We start from the raw sequence: 22,280 nt of genomic DNA on the forward strand, positions 1-22,280 counted from the left end.
GGTAATATTAATGGAAAATTAAGAAGACCTGTTAAAGAAAGGTAAAAATAATGGTAAAAATAATCTTCTAACGCGATCTTACCTACTATTCTTCTCTACTTCATCTATATCTTATCTACTATATTACTAAAATTTCGTTCTACGATCCATAAAAGAATTTACTTAACAAGTAAATATTGCATGACTTTAAACACTAATCTAAAGTGTATGAACAATTAATTCGCATATTTAATGTGTTGATCTTCAATCACTATTTGAACACACACAGCAAAAACAAAGAACCGTACTGAATTACCTAGTCGATAATCGAATATTTTCAAAAACCTTACCGTACTCAATATTGATGTCAATTTATTTTATACTAGAGGTCCCGCAGTAGTCGAAATTCGACTATAATTAATTGGAATTGTAAGTTTGTACACTATTATGATTGTATTTTATACTTCTATATTCACAAATTTCGCCAAGACTACCCTATAAAAAATATTAACAAAGACAAACAATATTTAATCTATTCTCAATTTGACCACAGACGTCAAGAACAAAAGTTTGACAATAAATAGTATGCGTGCGTCAAATACATAGTATGTAGTGTATGTAATGTTTTCTTTATTGATTTAATGTATCTTTTATCCATTATTTTAAAAAAATATTAGCATTGTGCACTTCTTCTCTATATTCTCTATAAGTGTGGAAAATTTCACACTCCTCCGTACGCGCAATTTTCGTCAAAAGGGATACAAAGTTTTTGCTTCACGTATTAATATATAGATTTATAAAAAGTTCTGTTCATCGTCGTCATCAGCCTATAGACATTGAGTTCGCAAAACTTCAATCCGACCAACGCCAGTTTAATTTAAAAAAAAATCGAAAAAGGTGAACAAACCACATCATAATATGACAGCGAATTTAAATTATTACAAATTCACAACACGTTTGACGCGTTTATAGCACGCGCGTACATATTATTGCATAATATTACAATAACACACATCCTTACCGCGAGAGGGAAGCAACGAACAACCATTGACACAAGGAACGTGCTTGGCCAACATATTAAATTAAAAAAAAATGGCAATGAAATAATGAAGTGTACTCATAGTTTCCAATCGCTCTAAAAACAACTTAGCTTCTGAGAGTTCTGAAAAATATGAATGAGGACTATTTTTAATTTGTTTTTTTTTTCTACCTAAGCTGGAGGCCTTGAGAGGCTATGCCAGCGTAACCTAACGAGTCGGTGAGCTCACGGGTCTCAAACCTGATAACGTTGCTAACAATAACCTTAGCAAGAGCAGTTGTTGTTGTTGTTGTTGTAGTCCTAGGGTACCCCGCTGGTACATAGGGCCCTCACAAGTTGTCTCCACTTTACCCTGTCTTGCGCTTGCTCCTTGACATCACTCCAGGTCACGTTGGCAGTCCTCATCTCACTCTCTACGGTGCGTCGCCAAGTGTGTACAGGGCGACCAGGTCTTCTCCTGCCAAGCGGTTGCCACTCAAACGCGATTGATGCTGCGTTGACTCCGCTGCGCCGTAGAGTGTGTCCTATCCAACGCCATTTCCGATGAGCAATGTCTTGCGCGATGGGATTTTGGTCGCATTTAGTCCAAAGGTCTTTATTAGAGATAGTGACTGGCCAGAATATGCGGAGTATCGACCTCAAGCACTTATTTACAAATACCTGCAGTCGATCAAGAGCAGTGCTTCGCAGAATCTACGACCGCTTCGGTAACGCGACCCACTGAGAAAATCGGGCGAGAAACTCAATGGGTTCTATCTGTGGGTTAATTTACTCGCCGAGCCCTTCATCGCAAGCGACGGGTTCGACGAGAACGGTGGCCGGTGCGTGAGGTACCTAAAAGCCGTTAGTGGACCGGGAAGATCTGAAATGACGTGCTTAGGGTGACGCCGACTATTTACCATTCAGTCCGTAGGTAGGATCGGGATTTTAACACAACAAAATGGCTGCCCTACCCTTCAAACCCAACGTATTAGTGCTTCACGGTAGAAATAGGCAATATACGGGTACCTACCTACCCGTGCGGGTGCACAAGACGCCCTACTACCAATAACTACGGAAAACTATAATTTTAGCGGGTTTGATTTTATTACGCGATGTTATTCCTTGATGTGAAGATTTATTAAGTAAGTATCTACATAATATAAAAATATGTAGAAGAATGACATGACGTCACCGCTTATTATAAATATTATTAAGAAATATCGATTATGAAATGCATCAAATAAAAAATATTAACCTAGTAAACTAAATATATCATTTAAATATGAACCGTTTCTTCGAAAATTTGTGTTTTTTCTTTCATTTAATTGCGTTACTTTATAAAAAAAAAATCAGTCGTTGTGGTCTAAAGAATTGTTCCTTAAACGCATTGATATCGAGCAGTAAAATCTATATAATAATTTATAGGTAATATAATTTATATAATCTTACCCAAAACAATGGGAGCAAATAGACTGGTTACTTCTATTTTGATATTAGCGAACATAAAAATCATCTATGAATAAATAAGGAACTCTGGTAATTTTTCCAAAAAGTAATGATGTGTTTAAAACATGACTTTTAAGTTTCGTAGCAATTAGCCAGTTTTCGAAACAAGTTTTGTGTTAGCAAACTATCGTAATGTTTGTATAGCGATTCGCAGCCAGCTTGGGACAGTGTGTTGAGCTCTGTGGAACATGACCGGTAGGGTTGGCAATAATTAATATAAAATAATTATTACGTTTTTTATTACTCCATTTTGTATTAGTAATATATATCATGTTTAGTTCGGCGCTCGTGCATTCCAGTTCGAATGATGAGAACCGTTACGTAGCACTGTCGAGACTTCAATAACATATCTAAGGGTGGCGGCGTTCACGTCATGATGTCTACGGACTTTATACAAAGAGGTTTTTTTTTTTCTACCTATTCTAGTTACACCTCGTCGTGCAACATTCGTCGAACGAGTAAGTGAGCACACGGGACTTTAACGTGTGGACGTTGCCAACACTAGCCCTAGCAAGAGCAGTGCTTTGCAGAATCTATCACCGGATCGGAAACGCGACCCACTGAGAAGATCCGGCGAGAAACTCAATAGGCTGTGTCTGTGGGTTAATTTACTCGCCGAGCCCTTCTTTGCAAGCGACGGGCTCGAAGAGAACGGAGACCGGTGCTTGAAGTACCTAGAAGCACCGAGAGCGGACGTGTTTTGTGTAACGACTGTTTACCATCAATGACAGCAGTGACCTCGTATACCAACAGAAAAAAAAAAGATTCTCAAATCATAATATGCACTCGAAAACAGACTAGTAGCAGGTTGTTAATACCCAAATTTTATCCCATAAAGCTTAGCAACACTAAAAGAAAGCAATTGAAGTTCAGTTTGTTTCCAAATCACCGAGTAACTAATGTTAATATTAGATGAAAAAATATAATAATGAATGAGAAAAGAATAAGAGAAAGTGCACAGAGCCGATATTGATTTAACAACGACAATTTATAACGTTACAACGCTGGGAACTGGACACATTATTTACCTATTTAAAAGATTTACATTTATATCAAGGATTAAACAACAAATTGTGTATCTTGCAGTGGTGCAGCCCTAACAGCGTTTAATGTTACGGATATATTTATATTTGTATACGTCACTTTTCGGCTTTTAGGAATTTCAGACTTTGATGTCGGACATTACAAACATATTAAAGGCTTCTTGAGATCATTGTGGACTGACCGTGACCAGGGTCACGTACAATGCGTCTTAAATTAATTTATGTTACATTATGAAATACAACTATTAAAATACTAGGAACATAATTTTCACGATAAATAGCGCAAATGAATATCGTAACATAGTTTTTTTTTTATTACTTAGATGGGTGGACGAGTTCACAGCCCACCTGGTGTTAAGTGGTTACTGGAGCCCATAGACATCTACAATGTAAATGCGCCACCCACCTTGAGATATAAGTTCTAAGGTCTCAGTATAGTTACAACGGCTGCCCCACCCTCAAACCGAAACGCATTACTGTTTCACGGCAGAAATAGGCGGGGTGGTGGTACCTACCCGTGCGGACTCACAAGAGGTCCTACCACCAGTGATAGCCAATTGATAGCCTCTCAGACTCTCTTAGGTAGTAAAAAAAAAACCGTCTTAAAACTGAGTCCTTAGAACTCACATCTCAAGGTGGGTGGCGTCCTTTACGTTGACGATGGCTATGGGCTCCGGTGACTTAACACCAGGTTTAACTGTGATTTCATCCACCCGTATTAGCAATAACAAAATAAAAATATTTCTCATTCATATTTTTCAGAACTCTCGGAAGCTAAGTTGTTTTTAGAGCGATTGGAAACTATGAGCACACTTCATTATTTCATTGCCAGTTTGTCAATGACATAATTACGATTGTGAAAATTACGAGCATGTAATTTGGCACGAAATAAAATTATCAAGCTCTTTACTGTATAATTTATGTCATGACATGTCCAAAACAATTTAAGATAAAATATGGGAAATGAAAGTTTGGGACAAAATATAATTATACATGGATAATAAAGGTTTAATGAAGCGTAGTGGTTATTATTAAGTTTTGTTTATTTACATTATTATTTTTTAAAAATTTTAATTTTACATTTTAATTAGGTACTCTTACGGTTTCTCGCGTCTTTTTATTGTCATCACATTATTACATATAAAAGTTAATTATAGTGCCATAAGCGGTTAAAAAAAACGGTAAAAAAACACGATCCGGAGATAACTTCAAACTAAAACGTAGGTACTTGTGCAGACTCTCCAACGAACAAAGACATTATAGACAGAGACTAGAAAATCTAACATTAATTACAGATTTAATCTTGAGCAATGTTATTAATACTGTACAATGCAAACGTTTCAAAGGCAAACATTCCCGAGCCAACAATAGCTAAGTGTTACACTGTATATGATTACACGGGAAAGCAATTAGCCGCCAATTACCGTTGTGGACCTCAACCGAGATAAGATATAAATAAATACAGAGGATGATACATGACACCTAAGTTTTTACTATCAGCTTAGATAAGCCGACAAGTTCACGGGCTATCTGATATTGAGCATCGACGAAACCTTTGTTATGTAAATAGAACTTAATTTTTTTCCAATAGATACGATAGGTTAATAAAGAAATCGTAGGGTTGTCAAAAAAATCTAGATAATTATTCTAGAGTCAGTGCTGCTAGTGTTTATTGTGAGCGATTACCGCTACCCTACTTGCTTGTGCCGCAATACAAGTGTATATAAAATACGTTCTCTTCAGTTATCACTAGGGGCGCTGTTCCAACTCCATACAAATTTGAGTTAACTTTTACGCCATCGAAAACGTTAAAAAACGAACACTAAGCCCACAGGTCTTCAGTTTGTAAGGTAGAATAGCAGTTACACAGTTGAGACTACAAGCTCATCTGTCAAAGCCTGTAATGTTATTATGTATATGTCGCTATCCACGTATGTAATTCCAAACGAGCATATTTAGTCTTCATCAGTGCACCACTTTGACAAGGCGGCACGACACCAAAACCCTCTTGTCGTGACCGCAACCGAATGGTAAATAGTCGACGTCACCCTAAACACGTAATTTCGGATCCTCCCGATCCACTGACGGTCCTTTTAGATACCTCAAGCACCGGTAACCATTCTCGCAACGCCTCTTGGCTCAAGCCCCGAGAGCTCACCTACACGTTAGGGTTACGCTGACATAGCCTCTCAAGGCTATCAATTTAAGAAAAAGAACTCCAAACGGGCCGTAACTTTGACTGCGTATTTGGATTAAACAAAATAAATATTTATTCTTGACTTCAGTGTCAAGCCTCCGTATTCCTAGAATAAAAAACAAAAGTGAAAAGTTATTTACAAACAACGATTTCTCATCGAGCCCCAAATTATCGCGTATACCCGAAGATTTCTACTAGCAATCAATAATTTTCCACCAATTACCGCACATGTGTAACGTAGTTTTTAGCTTCGGAAAATAACAATTGCGTTGCAAATTATACGTTTTTGATCATAATGGCTTATAGTGGATGTGCATTACAAAAATTACAGTATTTTTTAAATGTCAATGAGCAGACAATTTTACTGTTCCTCTCGTCTTAAGGATCGTTTGGTTTGTGACCTTGAGGCGTGAGGCTGAAGTTGCCATTTATTAATTAAAATAAACAAAAAAAATATTTTAAATAATAATATATATGTGTATGTAGTTTAAAAACTAGAAAACATGCTTAAATAGCAAACCGAACTAACAATTGACTTTTATTATTCTTCTTTTATTTATTCCTCTTTATAATATTCTTTTTTTTAATTCTGTTGATATCACTCAGATTTTTAAAGCCAAGTTATAATTTTGGTATTATCATCGGTTCCTGATACGTATACAAACTTTCGAGTCAACGGACGTCTTGAGGTTAGTTAATTAGGTTATACATAACCGAACCAATAAACTGACTGATCTGTGCTGGTGCTAGAATCCCGCAGCCAGTTACCAAATTTTATATTGAACATATTATTATGTACCTGAAGTCAATGAGTTCCAAGATGACGGAATAACATCGTGGATTAAAAATCGAAGCCGCAAAAATAATAATTTGCGTAATTAAAGGTGGTAGGTCTTATTACCCCGCGTGTGTAGGAATCACCAATCGGCCTATTTTTAATGAAGCAATAATGCAACCTGGTATGAAACGTGGAGTAGGCTTGGTACTATAGAACTGAGTCTTTAAATTCATGTTTCAAGGCGAATGGTGGCAATTACATTGTAAACGTCTATGGTCTCTCATAGCTACTTAATTACTGCTACTGCTTAAGCAATAAAAAAAATATTTATATCTAAAATTCGTTCCTTAACAAAAGTAATAAAATTTCGCCTTGCAGCTGTCTCGTGATGTAATTTTAATAAAAGGCATATCCACAACAGCCCTTACAACATCAATCGTAAAATCACAGTCGATATAAACCTTATAATCGGTACGGTTCGCGCTCTCAACGTGACCTCTCACACCGGTACGTAATCCGAGATTGAAATATCTTTGTAGATACTGTATGAGTACCGCGCGATAAATAACATAAAAGCCTACACCGGAATCGGTTTATTATTTCTAAAGCCCTATATATTATATTTAAAGATGTCTTATTGATCAGGCGCAAAACGAAATTAACAGATATCCTGTCACGTATTGATCAACTCAAATGGAGAAGGACAAGGCATAAGTTCCGCTTCAAAAAGGAAAAATGGAGCAAACAGGTAACAGTATGGTACCCAAGGGATGGTGCGAGGAACCGAGGTCGCAAACCAAGCCGGTCATCGTTCTTGTCGAACCCGTCGCTTTCGACGAAGGGCTCGACGAGTAAATTAACCCTCAGACACAGCCCATTGAGTTTCTAGCCGAATCTTCTCAGTGGGTCGCGTTTCCGGTCCGATGGTAGACTCTGCGAAGCACGGCTCTTGCTAGGGTTGGTGTTAGCAGCGTCGTCCGGTTTGAGCCCCGTGAGCTCACCTACTAGTTAAGGTTATGCTGATATAGCCTCTCAAGCTTAGGTAGGAAAAAAAAAGAAGAAAGCAAACCAAGAAGATTGGAGGACGAACTAAAAATTACCTCTGGACCCCTTTAGTTTAGAATAGCAGCAGACAGAAAGCAGTAGAAAGAGTTGCAGGAGGCTTTTGCCGAAGCGCACACCGAGACAAGAGACATTTTGTAGTAGAAGTGTAGCTTTTACTCTTCTTTTTTTTTCATACAATTTTTTTTTAATTCTTGATGTTGTTAGTTTAAAATGTAAAATATAATAAATCCATTACTATTATTATTATTATTGTTATCATTGATATCGCATACAATACCAAAACCGCCCTACGTCTTTCTTACCGAAGTCTAAACTTTCTACCTTTTTCTACTGAATTAAGTTCTAAATCAAACTCGATAAGTTTCTGGGGATCCTGTTATTAAGTTATTAGCGAAATCCATGGATATCACTACCCAATTTAAGTCAATGTGTCTCAAGTGCGAGGCATAACGGCTTAACCGCGTTTCAAAACAATAAAGATAGATGTGATCGAGGCATCAATGGGCAAAACGGTGGTATAAATTCTTTTTTTTATTGCCTTTGTAGGCAGACGAGCATACCGCCCACCTGATGGTGAGTGGATACTGTCGCCCATGGCCGTCAGCAATGGCATATTTACAGTACTATCAACAAGTACAGGTTGATAATCGCAATACGTTGGCTTATTACTTAGAGAACGCTGCTGCCCACTCTCTGGTGAACCTTACTTGTATTTACGACACCCACTTGAAGAGATCTTCACCTATGTTCGACTATTACGATTATTACTTGTAGCTTGTAGCTATCAATTTAATCTTAACTTGATTAAAAACAAACAAACCGTATCCAACGTGTACAGAGAGCCTTATTACGAATTCCACGACCGCTATTTCCGTCAACACCTTCAATTTTCAATCAAAACAAGCTGATAAACCTAGGTACAATCAAACATCGGGCCGCATACATAATTGCCTTAATAATAATGACACGTACAATCAAATAGCCGGCATTATACGGTCAGTCACGACTGAATCACACCTCGGTACCGTAATGAGTGCGTTCACACGCGAATTTATTACTTTTCTTAATATTATTACTTATTTTAATGCTTTTTAAAGGTCAGGGTTCAAGTTTTTCGGAACATTTGAAATGTGGTAAGTGAAGCGTATTGTTACAGTTATCAGTACTCTAGGACCAGAACGCGGTGGCTAGTGAAACGCTTTGTGTAGGAAATACAAGATTTAATTTCGTAGTGTTCGAGAAAGTTCGTTAACATTTTAATGTTCGTCTATTTTATTCTAAGAATAACTGGAAAAAATACTAAAATAATTTGAAAAAAAAAACATCTTTTATATTATTTTATTAATAGAATGTTTGCTAAATTCAAAGCGAATGTTTCGTTGTACATGAACAAAACTTTAAATACTCATCATAATATTGGCATGTTTAGTCAGAAAGCCAGAGGTGCGTGGTTCTTCGAGATGCCATCGAATCATCCCATAATGCGCACCATGACTATGGCCATAAAATAATATTCCTTAATACATTATAATAGTCGCCATACCGGGTAATGTTCGTAAGCATTCGAATTACAGGGCGGTGCGTTCCTGCCTCTATATCGAATGGGTTACGGTGTCATTTACAGCGGGAAATATGATATTCAGGGTATAAATATAGCATTCCCTGAACCCAAATATAAACTATCGTTGTTTATTTACTCGGGCTACATATATACATAGGCCCATACGTTAAGAGCAGTAAATTATAATTTTCAACAGATTGCATCTCGATCCTCCTCCCCCGTGCGTCGTATTCCTCAGTTCTGAGGGTCGTGACCTTTACTGAGCACTTTTGTTAGGACTATGTTCCTCCATTCACTCCTATCCTCCGGGCAGTGGATAGTGACATTGATGCTGGATTCCAAAGTCGTCTTAATCTGATCGGACCAGCGCATGGGACTACGCCCCCTAGGCCTCTTTCCTTCCACTTTGCCGGTGATGAGAAATCTCGCTCCAAAACCATTGTTATCGGAGTCTGTACTTCCCCCTTTAATTAATATATTAGATAAAGATTTATTACGATCCATTACGTGTCGGTTCCAGCATCTTAAATATATATTCTTGAAGCAATTGATCTCGGTTGGGTAAGTTATGTTCATTAGACTTTGTTACGCCGTTTTAGCTGACAAAATAAATTTCTTACAAATAACTGTAATATAAGCATATAATACAAACATTTAAACCAAACTTGTATGAACTACAATATACGAAAGCATGTATGTACATATTGTATATACATACCTTTACTGGTGGTACTGGACCTTTTGTGTCCGCACGGGTAGGTACCACAACTCTGCCTATTTCTGCCGTAAAGCAGTAATGCGTTTCGGTTTGAAGGGTGTGGCAGCCGTTGTAACTATACTTGAGATCTTAGAACGTATATCTCAAGGTGGGTGGCGCATTTACGTTGTAGATGTCTATTGGCTCCATTAAGTACTTAACACCAGTGCGCTATGAGCTCGTCCACCCATCTAAGCAATAAATAAAAAATATATTACATTGTAAAAATCGATGAATACATAACACAATGTTACCATTCGCACAAATGATATTTTAATATTTAAACGCTCACAACAAAACCGCGGCCGTACGTGTAGAATCTCATCGCACCATTTGATTGGCTGCGGGTGGCGAAATTGTTCCGTAATGGCGCTCGATACGAATGACAGATTGGTTTTTTTTTAGAACCCGCAACACTTACTAGTTATTGATTTATAATAAGTTAATTTTCTTCGAACAAAAATCGACCTGCTAACGGTATATATCTAATGGCAACCGTTATCAGCCCACTAATATACAGAGGCGAAGAGATCTTTGAAATTACAGTGAGTAGAATAAAGTAGTTTCTTCAAACTTTTCACTTCTGCTTACATCTTACAAAAAACTATTGATATTATGGAGAATTGAAATTACGTTCGGTGATTAAATATGAAGTTACATTAATAAAATACGAATATGTAGGTACTTATTAATAAGCTCCTTCGATATTTATTTCCACAACAAAAACTAGGGGTTACTGAAAAATTTAAAATACAACCAAAATTCAACATTCAATAAAACATCCGCTCACATTGAAACCAAACGGCCACTATCATTAACAGGTCGTTAATTACCAAACGAGGTATAAATAAAACTTAATTAATAAATAATCTAATCGTAAACAAATCGAAGAGGACGCCACTTAAGGCGCTACGTACAAAAGGGTTATTACCATAACAATCTTTGGCGCATAAACTTAAGATTACTAATTAAGTATGTAAGTTCTGTGTTCGTTTTATCCGCATCTGATACCTTACGAGACATAAATAACACGATCTTAGCGGGATCGTATTTATACGCACCTTCCTATTGAATAATATTTTCATCGGTTTTCGCGATTCGTGAACATATTCAAAACTTCTTTTACGATCTAATCTCGCTTTTATTGTTGTCATTCTTTTCATTCTGACGTTTTAAAATTTTACGGATTTCGTAGTCATGGATGACTTACAAAAACTCGAAACTAAGCCGTAAAAATTTAATTATGTCTATGGCATGTTTAATTCGTTTTTTTTTAATTATTTCACTTTTATTGTAATTGTAATATAATAAGAAAAATTTGTAGGTAATGCTTACAATTATTTTAATGATGACATGATTCGAACTTTTAAAACTCCTTTATGTGACAATAGCGTTTAATGTTTGCTTGCTTTTAGATTTAAAATAGTTATTTTATTATATAAATTTCTCACCAAAATTCCGGTAGGTATATGAATAATATTCTGTTATTAAATTATGTCTTATATATTTAAACGTTAAAAGTATGTTTATCAGTCTTTTGTTCCCATTGTATAGGGAAACCTACTTTTGCCCAGACAACTATGTGACATTAGCGCTTTTTTTTTCTTTTTGACAATGACAATTTCTTTTTGATTGTCGTCCTTGATGTGATGTATCTTTAACAGCAAACTTATACAATTGTACGGGAACTTTTTGGCGGGAACGTGAGGAGTGAAGTTGTGTGATTTGTTTTATTTTGTCTATTTAGTGTTTCTTCGGGTTTAAATGTATAATAATGGTGGTTTATTAACTGTTTAATATCTGTGAAAGTGCACAAATGTGGGAAAATGAAACAAAGCCGCTGGACGTAACTTCTCGGGATCCTCCAAAAAGTCCACTGAAATTTTTTTAGTAAATGACTACTATTTTACTGAGATTATATTTCATCCCATATCATATCATTTTATTTCATTTCACTCCATAATATCATTTTTCATAAAAATATGAATATAAATTGAAATAAGATATGACTTAAAGGTCTCAGTTACCAGGTCATAAAATCCCTTAAAAAAATACAATCGTACGAAGGAAGTGTGAAAAAAACCAAGTTAAATTTTATCACGTGATAATTAAAACGAATTTTTAATTCCACTGAAAAAAACTAGAAATCGGTCCGAAAATAAATTTATCAAAACAAAACTTGCAGTGAGATATCATTTCTTTAATACAATGTAGATTCATTTTGCGAAGGCAAGGACGAATAAATAAGCAGTGCGAGAGACAAACACAGCGTGAAACCGAACGTAACGTATTCCCCTCGTTTTCTGCTGGCGGGCGGCGCGCGCGCCATAATGCCTCAAAATTTTGACATGTAACCTTAAAAACTACATCAAACGCTTACAAACCTTACCTCAAACGTCATAAAGACGATTATATCCTGTCAAATAATCGGTAGTTATGCCGTTTTGTTGTGGTAGAGCATTTCACACATTCCGACCATCTTTTTACACCTAATAACGAAACCTTCGTTTTTATATAAAAAATTTAAAGTTCAAAATTGCTTAAAATAATTTGCCGGGATTCCAAAGTAGAATTGGAGAGTTAACGATTGGCTTCCAAGCAGAGTGGCTTCAATTAATCAGTGATATTTTTATCGAGTAATTTTGAATAATTTGTGAATGGAAGCGCTATCTGTTGAGACAAGGCGAAAGTAATTTATTATCTGTGTGGTTATTTTAATTAACGACTGCAACTGTTTTTGAATTAAACATTTTATACGGACATTATTTCAACAAAAAACAAAAAAAAACGCTGTAGATAGATATATTTTTTTAATGACTATTTAGGCGGACGAGTATACGGCCCACCTGATGGTGAGTGGGTACCGTCACTCATGGACGTCCGCGATCCCAGGAGCACAACCTACCCGCAGCCTTCCCACCACCCTGCCTATTCCTGCCGTGAAGCAGTAATGCGTTTCGGTTTGAAGGGTGGGGCAGCCATTGTAACTATACTTGAGACCTTAGAACTTATATCTCAAGGTGGGTGGCGCATTTACGTCGTATATGTATATGGTTCTAAACCACAAAAGCTCTCGTAGATTGTTCACTAAAATAAATTGCTTCAATAACAAGAACTTCAGTTTCTTTAGCTTCGTTTAAACAATAATATGGTACAGCTGTAAACATACACAGAAAGAATAAAAATAATCTCTTGAAAGCCACGACGTTAGCTCGAAGGCCGAGGTACAAGATATAACAATATAGACGTCGTTAACCCACTCAGGTTCTCGGCGAATCTTCTCAGTGGGTCGCAATTCCGATCCGATAGTAGATTCAGCGAAGCACTGCTCTTGCCAGTGCAAGGCAATGGCCGGTGATAGCAAACTCTTTCAGGTTGACCCCCGTGAGCTAACTTACTGATCGCAGCGTACCTAAAATAGCTTCTTAGGCTACCAGCGAATAAGTAAGGGTAAAAAATATGAAAAAGGCATCAACTTCTTATCTTAAAGTGGCTAGCAACACTCTCTGTCTGGTATCATCAACTGCTGGTGTGATGGAGCTCGATGAGGTTTAGTCGGTAGTCGGTTCTTTTTTTTTAATGCTTAGATGAGTGGACGAGCTCACAGTCCAACTGCTGTTAAGTTGTTATTGGAGATATAAGTTCTAAGGTCTCAAGTATAGTTAAAACGGCTGGCCCACTCTTCAAACCGAAAAGCATTACTGCTTCACGGCAGAAATAAGCAGGGTGGTGGTACCTACGGTCGGCACGGACTCACAAGAGGTCCTACCACCAGTAATTACGCAAATTATAATTTTGCAGGTTTGATTTTTATTTACACGATGTTATTCCTTCACCGTGGAAGTCAATCGTGAGCATTTGTTGAGTACGTATTTCATTAGAAAGATTGGTACCCGCCTGAGATTCGAACACCGGTGCATCGCTCAACACGAATGCACCGGCTTTAGGCAACGACGACTTACAAGGGGCAAGTGCCTCGCGTGCCTTTTTCAAGGCGTAATCTCCTGTGAGAAATTGCGGGAGGTGGAGGATCTTAGTTCTTCTCCTCTCCCCCTCATCCTCTCTGAAGGCGCCGGAATCCGAACCCGGTCTGTTAAGCCCCTCGACCGGGTATCCGTAAATGGATTCACCAGCGTTAAAAAAAAGGTGGGTTGTTAGCTCGTAAACAATTAAAAACCATTGAATAAGATACCAACATTATTATATGTCTGTACGTGTATTTGAAGGGTGTAAGGGTATCCAGCGAAACGTACCTATACTTAATAGTAATTTTAATCTAACACGTTATACCTACATTGTGTTCAAGGATAGATTTAGATCTGAAGCTGTATAAACAGAAAAATTGGTCACATCCCCACACTTCACTTACATGTACTAAAAACATTGGATGTCATCTCAAAATCCCGACATGAATAGTATTACTTGAAGACATCAATTGACGATCGAAATTTAAAATAATACAAGTGTTCTTAATAAAACGAATTAAATAGCGAAATGGCTTCGTGTTGGCTCCGCGCCGCCCCCCACAGCTAGGCTATTTGTCTTTACACAGGCAAAGGACTTTAATCATATTGCGAGACCCAAAGTCGAACACCAGGGCCGCAATATAAATGTGTATGGCTTTACAAGTTCAATTGTTATTGTTGTAATTAAGTTGTAAACTGAAAATGTCCTAATAAATCAAATACCACTGGTGATTTGTTGCACTTTAAAATTGATATTCAATTGTTACTAATATTGGCCCAATGATTGAAACAAAAGAAGAATAAAAATAGGTTGATAATCAGAGGATATTTAGTAACATTTCGATTTATCCACAAAATGATACGTAACGCTAAAGAAATTAATGTTTACCGCCGAAAACAATTTTCAAATAGGCGCGTAATCACATATAAAAAAATATGTGCCATATTTTTTGTACTATATATTTCCAAAACCTAATTAGGAGATAACACGTAACATATTTTGACACTAAAAGTTTGACACTAAGGTTGGATATAGCATGCTCTTGAACAAATTAAACATTAAAGTAATTTCTAGTGTGTTGTAGATATAGACTTATTTTTACTGGTGGTAGGATCTCTTGTGAGTCCGTACGGGTAGGTACCACCACCCCGCCTATTTCTGTCGTGAAGCAATAATGCGTTTCGGTTTGAAGGGTAGGGCAGCCGCTGTAACGGTACTGAGACCTTAGAACTCATATCTCAAGGTGGGTGGCGGCATTTACGTTGTAAGATGTCTATGGGCTTCAGTAACCACTTAACACCAGGTGGGCTGTGAGCTCGTCCACACCCATGTAAGCAATAAATAAATTTTTTTTTAGTAAAAGCAATCCTTCTATGATTAATTGAAATAATATTCAGCAGAATAATATTATAGCAGAGTAATGACATTACTTATGTTTATGATGACGAGGTTCTTAAACACATATTTTTGTTTGTGTATATAATATTGATGTTGGAATAAAATAACAGACCTTAAAGAGTCGGAAAACATACACAATGACTAAAACTCGAGCTCTTGGAAAATAAAAAACAGCATTTCAAATAATTTAAATGAAATTTGTGAGGTTAACCAATAATATACTGCTTACTATAAAATCAATGATTATCTAGGAGATTGCACAAAGTGGGAATGAGTTGCTCGCTCCGGGCATTTCAATATTGTAATAATTGTTATGTTATAATTACTTACTGTAAACATAATATTTAAAAAAAAAATTTTTTTTAAATAAAATAAAAAATCTAATATTTAAAAAAAAAAAAAAGACAAGCCCGCTGAGTTTCTTGCCAATTCTACTCAGGACGGAGGCTAATTCTTGTGAATTGGCGGTAGTTCTTTTGACGTTCAACAAGTATGTACTTTCATTTATGTTGAATAAAACTTTTTTGATTTTGATTTGAATAAACTACTATAATGAAACAATGTACCTACTACTATATATTAGCATAGACGAGGGGGAACCTTTAAATAGAGTCCCACAAAAACCACCTAACTTCGGCTCTGTCGTACACAATAATATTATTTATTCAATAAAACAAATAGGGTTAAATAAATGTGTGACTTTTGTCGCTGTTACCTCGCCACGAGTAATGTTAAACATAAATATAATTTGATTTCGCTTTATGAATCGATTTAATATTATCTACTCGGATCTTATTGGAATCCGATCCTAAATAATATTTATCATAGAACACGTAGCTTACAAGATACGATTTTCCTTTAAAATAATAATGATCCAATTTTTCATCATTTTATAAGGGAAAGGCTATTCGATTATGACGACAAAAATTTAATCCCGCAAATTGTGAAAACCGTAAAATTGTATATAAAATTTTACTTTCTCATACTAATGGCATCGGTTAATGTTCTATTTTATACTGAACAATGTATATTCATGAAAATACTCTCTTGACATTTCAGATGAGCTGAATCGACTCTGGTCACGAGTACTTCGAAAATGATACCAAAGAAGAGATTCTTCAAGAAACCTGAACTGATGGATTGATGGATTTTTCCCTGAAAGCATTCGATGATTTTGATAAAAGCTTGTCATAGCCATGTTCCTCGTAACTTGCAGTGTTTTATTATGAAAAGCTTAACACCTAGATTTCTTCTTCGTCTACTAATGTCAGTAAATCAACGAGATCTATGCAGACTATCCTTGCAGACTATGTTTACAAAACACAGTCTGCAAAGTCGTAGCTTCAACTGTTTTATTGTGAAAAGTTTAACAACTAAATTTCTTCTTCGTCTACTAATGTCAGTAAATCAACGAGATCATTTCTATGTTTACAAAACACAGTCCGCATAATCGTAGCTTGCACTGTTTTATTATGAAAAGTTTGACTTCTAGATTTCTTCTTCGTCTACTAATGACTTCTTCGACTAATAAAAATCAACGAAATCATTTCTATGTTTATCAAACGCAGTCCGCGCCTTTTACCATGAAAAGTGCCGTAATAAGCAAATAGGTAATAGGGCGACAGACGAAACGGGAACGTAACGCCTCCGACACGGCACCGACGTGCTGAGCACCTTTTAATTCTTACAGCCCATTTGTTGGGGCGCTGCAGTCTCTGCAAATCGGAATACGGAAACGTAGCGGAGTCGACATTGTAACTTTAGATATTTTTGTTCATTTTTTTTGGAACGAAGTTCCTTATGGTACGATGCGGAAGGGCACTCTTACCAGGAAAAAACGACCGTAACGTAAGATTTTTATTAGTAATGCACACAGTGTGCGGCTTAACTTTGTAATAACGTACAGATTAGTAATGCACACAGTGTACGACTTAACTTTGTAATAACGTACAAAAAATAACATATTTTTTTATCATTCGTTGACCACGATCTCGGAGCGTTCATTTGCGCAATACACTAACTCTTATACCGTGAATGAAGTGTACCACAATAAGTTCGCACGTTACCGAACGACCGTGGGTTATTGCGAAGCCTCCAGTTTTATTTTCTTTAAATCTCGAGTAGAACTTAAAATTAATATTTTATAATAAGGAACTTCGTTCCTATCCGGTGTCCCACGACATAACACATCCTTTTTTTTCATTTAACAACTACCCGTGGGTACTCATTTTCTCCATTGTATTGTGTATTATAAGTATTTTTTCTATTAGTATTTTGATGATGTGAGGCGAATGAAAAAATTATGTAAATCTTGTTGTCTGATTATACATAGATAGATAGATAATATAGTTGAATAAAATACTGAATCCTGTACTAAAATACTCAAACAGTCTATTAATATAATGGAAATACAACTCAATCAACAAACAAGAAAAAAAAAACACAAACAAAGAGAAATGTAGTTATTACACGCAACTCTACGGTATGTTTTGTTCCAAATATTTTCCTAATTTCGTGCTCAGTCCGGTGCCCTTTCATTTGTACTCAATTGCCCTGCATCCCTTTTTCGTATTTCTTTTATTTACACTTTTTTTCTTTCGATCCCCTACAGGAAAATTCCTTTGCCGATTAACAGCTCTCAAGTATTATAATTGGATAAATTATAAAATTACTCTTAACGTAGCGCCATCTATTACGTTGCTTTTCTTTCTGTTAAAAGAACTAGACTTAAAAAACTTACAACACGATCTATTTGTACATTATTTACAAGGCTTCTGTCAATGTGACATCTCAACATCATCCATTTTGAATTTTATAACCGTCACAGATAGGCAGAACAATATACAGACTAGATATTTTTCAGACGAGTCGACTAATTTAACCGCTAATTGATGGGAATCCTTCCTACTTCGAAATACGAGGTGGAATTATTCGTTTTTTTTTGCAAACAAATCAGACTGCATGGATTTTTTGCAAGAGAAATAGGCATAAACCTTCTACAATAGTCTAATAGTCTAAACTATGTAAAACTCTTACTTACTAAAAAAAAAGACAGTTAGTATCTATCGTCGATAGACTAAATGAATTGGAATATGTCATTGAAAATCTATGAAAGAATATTTCCCGTGCCAAGCCTTAGCATCTCGAAAAGAAAAATGGCCTTCTCCGCTCACTAACTTACAAATGCCTAATGATAATGAAATCTTATTATAAAATAAACAAGGAAGTTTTGCAAATGAACCGCACAGAATATGTAAACGCAAATTGCGCGTTTTCTCACAGTCACGCAAATACACGTCTTGTTGACATTGCGGTCATAAAGTGACTCCCTCGATTTCCTTGTTTGCGAATTTAGTATCATTATAATACTTATTCTGATGAGTATCTTCTGTATTATAACAATGTAATATAATAAACAATCTTACACATATAGACTTAAATAAGTCTAACGGAATAATATCTGTGTTTTCCTTAATGTTGTCCTTATGATATGTGACATTAAGTGGATTACCAAATATCTCAATTACTTCATATGCTAACGTGTTCGAATTTATACCTAGTCAGGTCATAAATTCTGTCACATGTTTAATGTAAAATAATTGAAACAAGTTTATTCATTATGTAACCATTCATATATCAAAATTAACTTAACAAAACCTAGATTCTTATGACACTAAAGTTTATTCAAAATAACCTCCGTGATTTTGAATACAGGCCTTCAATCTGCGCGGCCAGTCGTCTATCGCAGCACGAACGAGGTCCATGTCAATATCGGCGGCTGCCTTAATCAAGGATGTCTTGAGTGACTCCAAATTGGGATGAGGCTTTGAGCACGCCTTTTCCTCCAAGTGCTGCCATATCTTGTAATCTAACGGATTCAAATCTGGACTGGAGGAGGGCCAGTCTTCGTGCCGGATGAAGTCGATTTCACGCGCCGCCAGCCAGTCTTGTGTGCTCTTCGCTCTATGAGCTGGCGCCGAATCTTGTTGGAATACCCAGTGCCTCTTATTGAACAAGGTATGAGAAACAGGTTCCACAAGGTTCGTCAGGACTGTATTTTGATACACAACTGCATTCGTTTTTACACCTTTCTCACAAAAATGTACCTCTGTTAAGCCCCAATAAGAAACTCCCAACCATACCATGAGCGAGGATGGAAAATGACCTCGTTGGACACGCGGAATACGGTTGCTCGCTTCTTCACTACTGTGTGCGTACACCTTATCATTTTGTTTGTTGTAGCTCACTTCTACGGTAAAAATTTTTTCATCCGAAAAAAGAATTTCCCGATATTTTTTTCCCGCGTACCGCTTCAACAAAGCGCGGCATCTCTTCAGTCTCAGGTCCATTAGAAGAGCATTCAAACGATGTCCTGTTTTTCTTCGATATGCCCGAAGCCCTAAGTCTTCATTTAACACCCTTTTCACCGTGGTTCTGCTTAACCCCATCTGAAGGGCCAACAGTTTCTGCTTACGTTTGGGATTTCTTTGAATTCGCGCCTTCACAGCTTTTATCACTGCTGGAGTCCTAACAGACCGAGGGCGACCACTTCTTGACCTGTCATCTACACTAGAGTCTTCATTGTATCGTTTGATGGTACGATAAACGAATCTTTTGGTTATATTCAAATTTTTCAGTATGTTAAAAATTTGAATTGGCGCGGAACCGCAACGATGTAACGCAATAACTGCAACACGGTCTTCTTTAAGCGTCCAATCCATATTTAAAAATGAGTAAAATTCTAAAAGTATACATTTTTATTTTCATGAACAATTCGAAATTCGAATTGAATAAACTTTTTTGTGGCCAGCATTCTAAAAGAAAAGTTTTTACTGTGTGACAATACTTATGACCTGACTAGGTATATACACTAACGGTACCCGTCCGCTTCACTGGGAATTTAAAATTAGCATTATTATTTCTCACCCCCACAAAGATTCTCATCATTAACGCCCCCGCAACTGGTGTAGGGAGTCCAACACTCATATAAATATTAGCCTATCCATTAAGTACATGTATTTCTACCTGAATACCAAGTTTCAAGTCAATCGGATGCACGGTTCCGTAGTTATAACGGAACATCCGTAAAAACCACTGTAGGTTTATATATTAGTATAGATATGGGGGATGATTTCAAGATACATATATGTGTTCCAAATATGAGGTTATGAAGATTTGGAATTATTTGAAGATGGCTCCAATTAATTAGCGTAAACGGGCGAATTTTATATTAAAGCAGCGATAATGATCTAAATTATTTTTCAGATTTTAGTATCGAACGTGAAAACGCAGAATTTCTTCGTACAATTCAATTCAGATAAGCACCACAAAGAACTTACTAAACATAAGTCATAATAGCGCATGCTAAAATAAAAAATTATATATTATGTAGCTTAATTGTTTCTGTATACCCATAATACTATTAGAATAAGAATAAGAACATTTATTTCCAACAAAGAATTTCCCGGCGGTTTCACCTATGACACATGTAACCGTGGAACACATAAAATCATTACATCAAATTTTCTAATACACATAGATATTATTTGCGACCTACAACTACAAAATAGAAAGAAATAAATATATATTGTATTACAATAAATATACAAAACTATACCAGCACATTTGTATGCATGTGCTGTTTGTGTGGGTGGTTGTATGGTTATGTATGCATGAGTGAGTTGTGTGGTGCGAGTGCGTTTGGAAAAAAATTTAGTCAGAGATCGACAGAATGTTTTCCGGTTCAAGCAAGTCCAAGTTAACTGTGAACCAAGACTCTCATTTCCTCTTTTAACTTACCTTTAACTTAACTAAGTTAATATGACATGCGTAAAATATGTGGAGTTAATTATAGAGGTCTTATTAGTGCTAGATGTTTGGGCATTTTCAACAATAATTTCTCCTGTGTTATGGGCACAGAAATTATACTTATAGGAGATATGAAGAAATAAAACCGAAACTAGAACATTAAATATTTATAACAACTGACTGACATCGACCGAGAATCGAAAAGTATCGTTTTTTATGTCTCGATATTTTAATTATATCGACAAAGTAATAATAGTTAATTCATAAAAATAAAAAGGGAAATACTCTCAGAGTTGTTTCGCCGGTTCTTCTCAGTACTGTGTCTCTTCTTGGAACATGTGATGGTTTATTTTGACTTTCAATAAGAATGTTAAGCAACGAAAAATTTTTTTTTTTTTTTTGCTTAAATGGGTGGACAAGCTCACAACTCACCTGGTTTTAAGTGGTTACTGGAGCCCATAGACATCTACAATGTAAATGCGCCACCCACCTTGAGATATAAGTTCCACCAATTGAATTTAAACCACATCACAGTTGAAGACAGATTCCAACATTTGCCTATTGTCTTTTAGTTTGGCATTAAAACTCTTAATATACTAATGTCGAACTACAGATTGTTTTTTTTTTAAACATGAGCCGCAGAATCACTTAACGTTTCTTTTTTTGTAGCTATGGCCATAGGTATCAACAATGTAAATGCCGCCACCCGTCTCGAGACAGGAGTTCTAAGGTCTCCGTTTTTATAATACAACAGCCGCTTCACCCTTCAAACCGAAACGCATTACTGCTTATGCTTAAAAATATGCAGCCTACTTTTTTTCCTAGTTAAGCTGATGGTCTAGAGAGACCATATCAGCGTCACCGAGCTAATAAGTGAGCTCACGGGGCTCAAATCTGACGACGTTGCTAACACGAACCCTAGCAAGAGCCGTGCTTCGCAGAATCTATCACCGAATCGGAACGCGACCCACTGAGTCATAAGTGGTGGATTCGACGAGAACGATGACCGGTTCTTGGGGTACCTAAAAGCACCGCTAGTGGATCGGGAGGATCCGAAATGACGTGTTTTGGGCGACGTCGACTGTTTACCATTTGGTCCGCAGGATGGGCTATGTAGTCTCCTGCGGCCACGATGAGAGGATTCTTATGTCATGCCGCTTTATCGCAGTGGATATTCACCGACAACGTGTCCTGCCATCAG

At 36.5% G+C, this 22,280-nt stretch overlaps 1 protein-coding gene across 5 annotated transcripts in view; it reads right to left on the reverse strand.

Moving 5' to 3' along the window:
- trh (PAS domain-containing protein trachealess) overlaps nucleotides 1–22,280 on the reverse strand; it is a 258,744-nt gene that overhangs the window by 220,162 nt on the left and 16,302 nt on the right. The window lies entirely within an intron of this gene.

The sequence above is a fragment of the Bombyx mandarina genome, chromosome 07 (genome assembly GCF_030267445.1).
Source record: "Bombyx mandarina strain Sakado chromosome 07, ASM3026744v2".
Taxonomy (NCBI): Eukaryota; Metazoa; Arthropoda; class Insecta; order Lepidoptera; family Bombycidae; genus Bombyx; species Bombyx mandarina.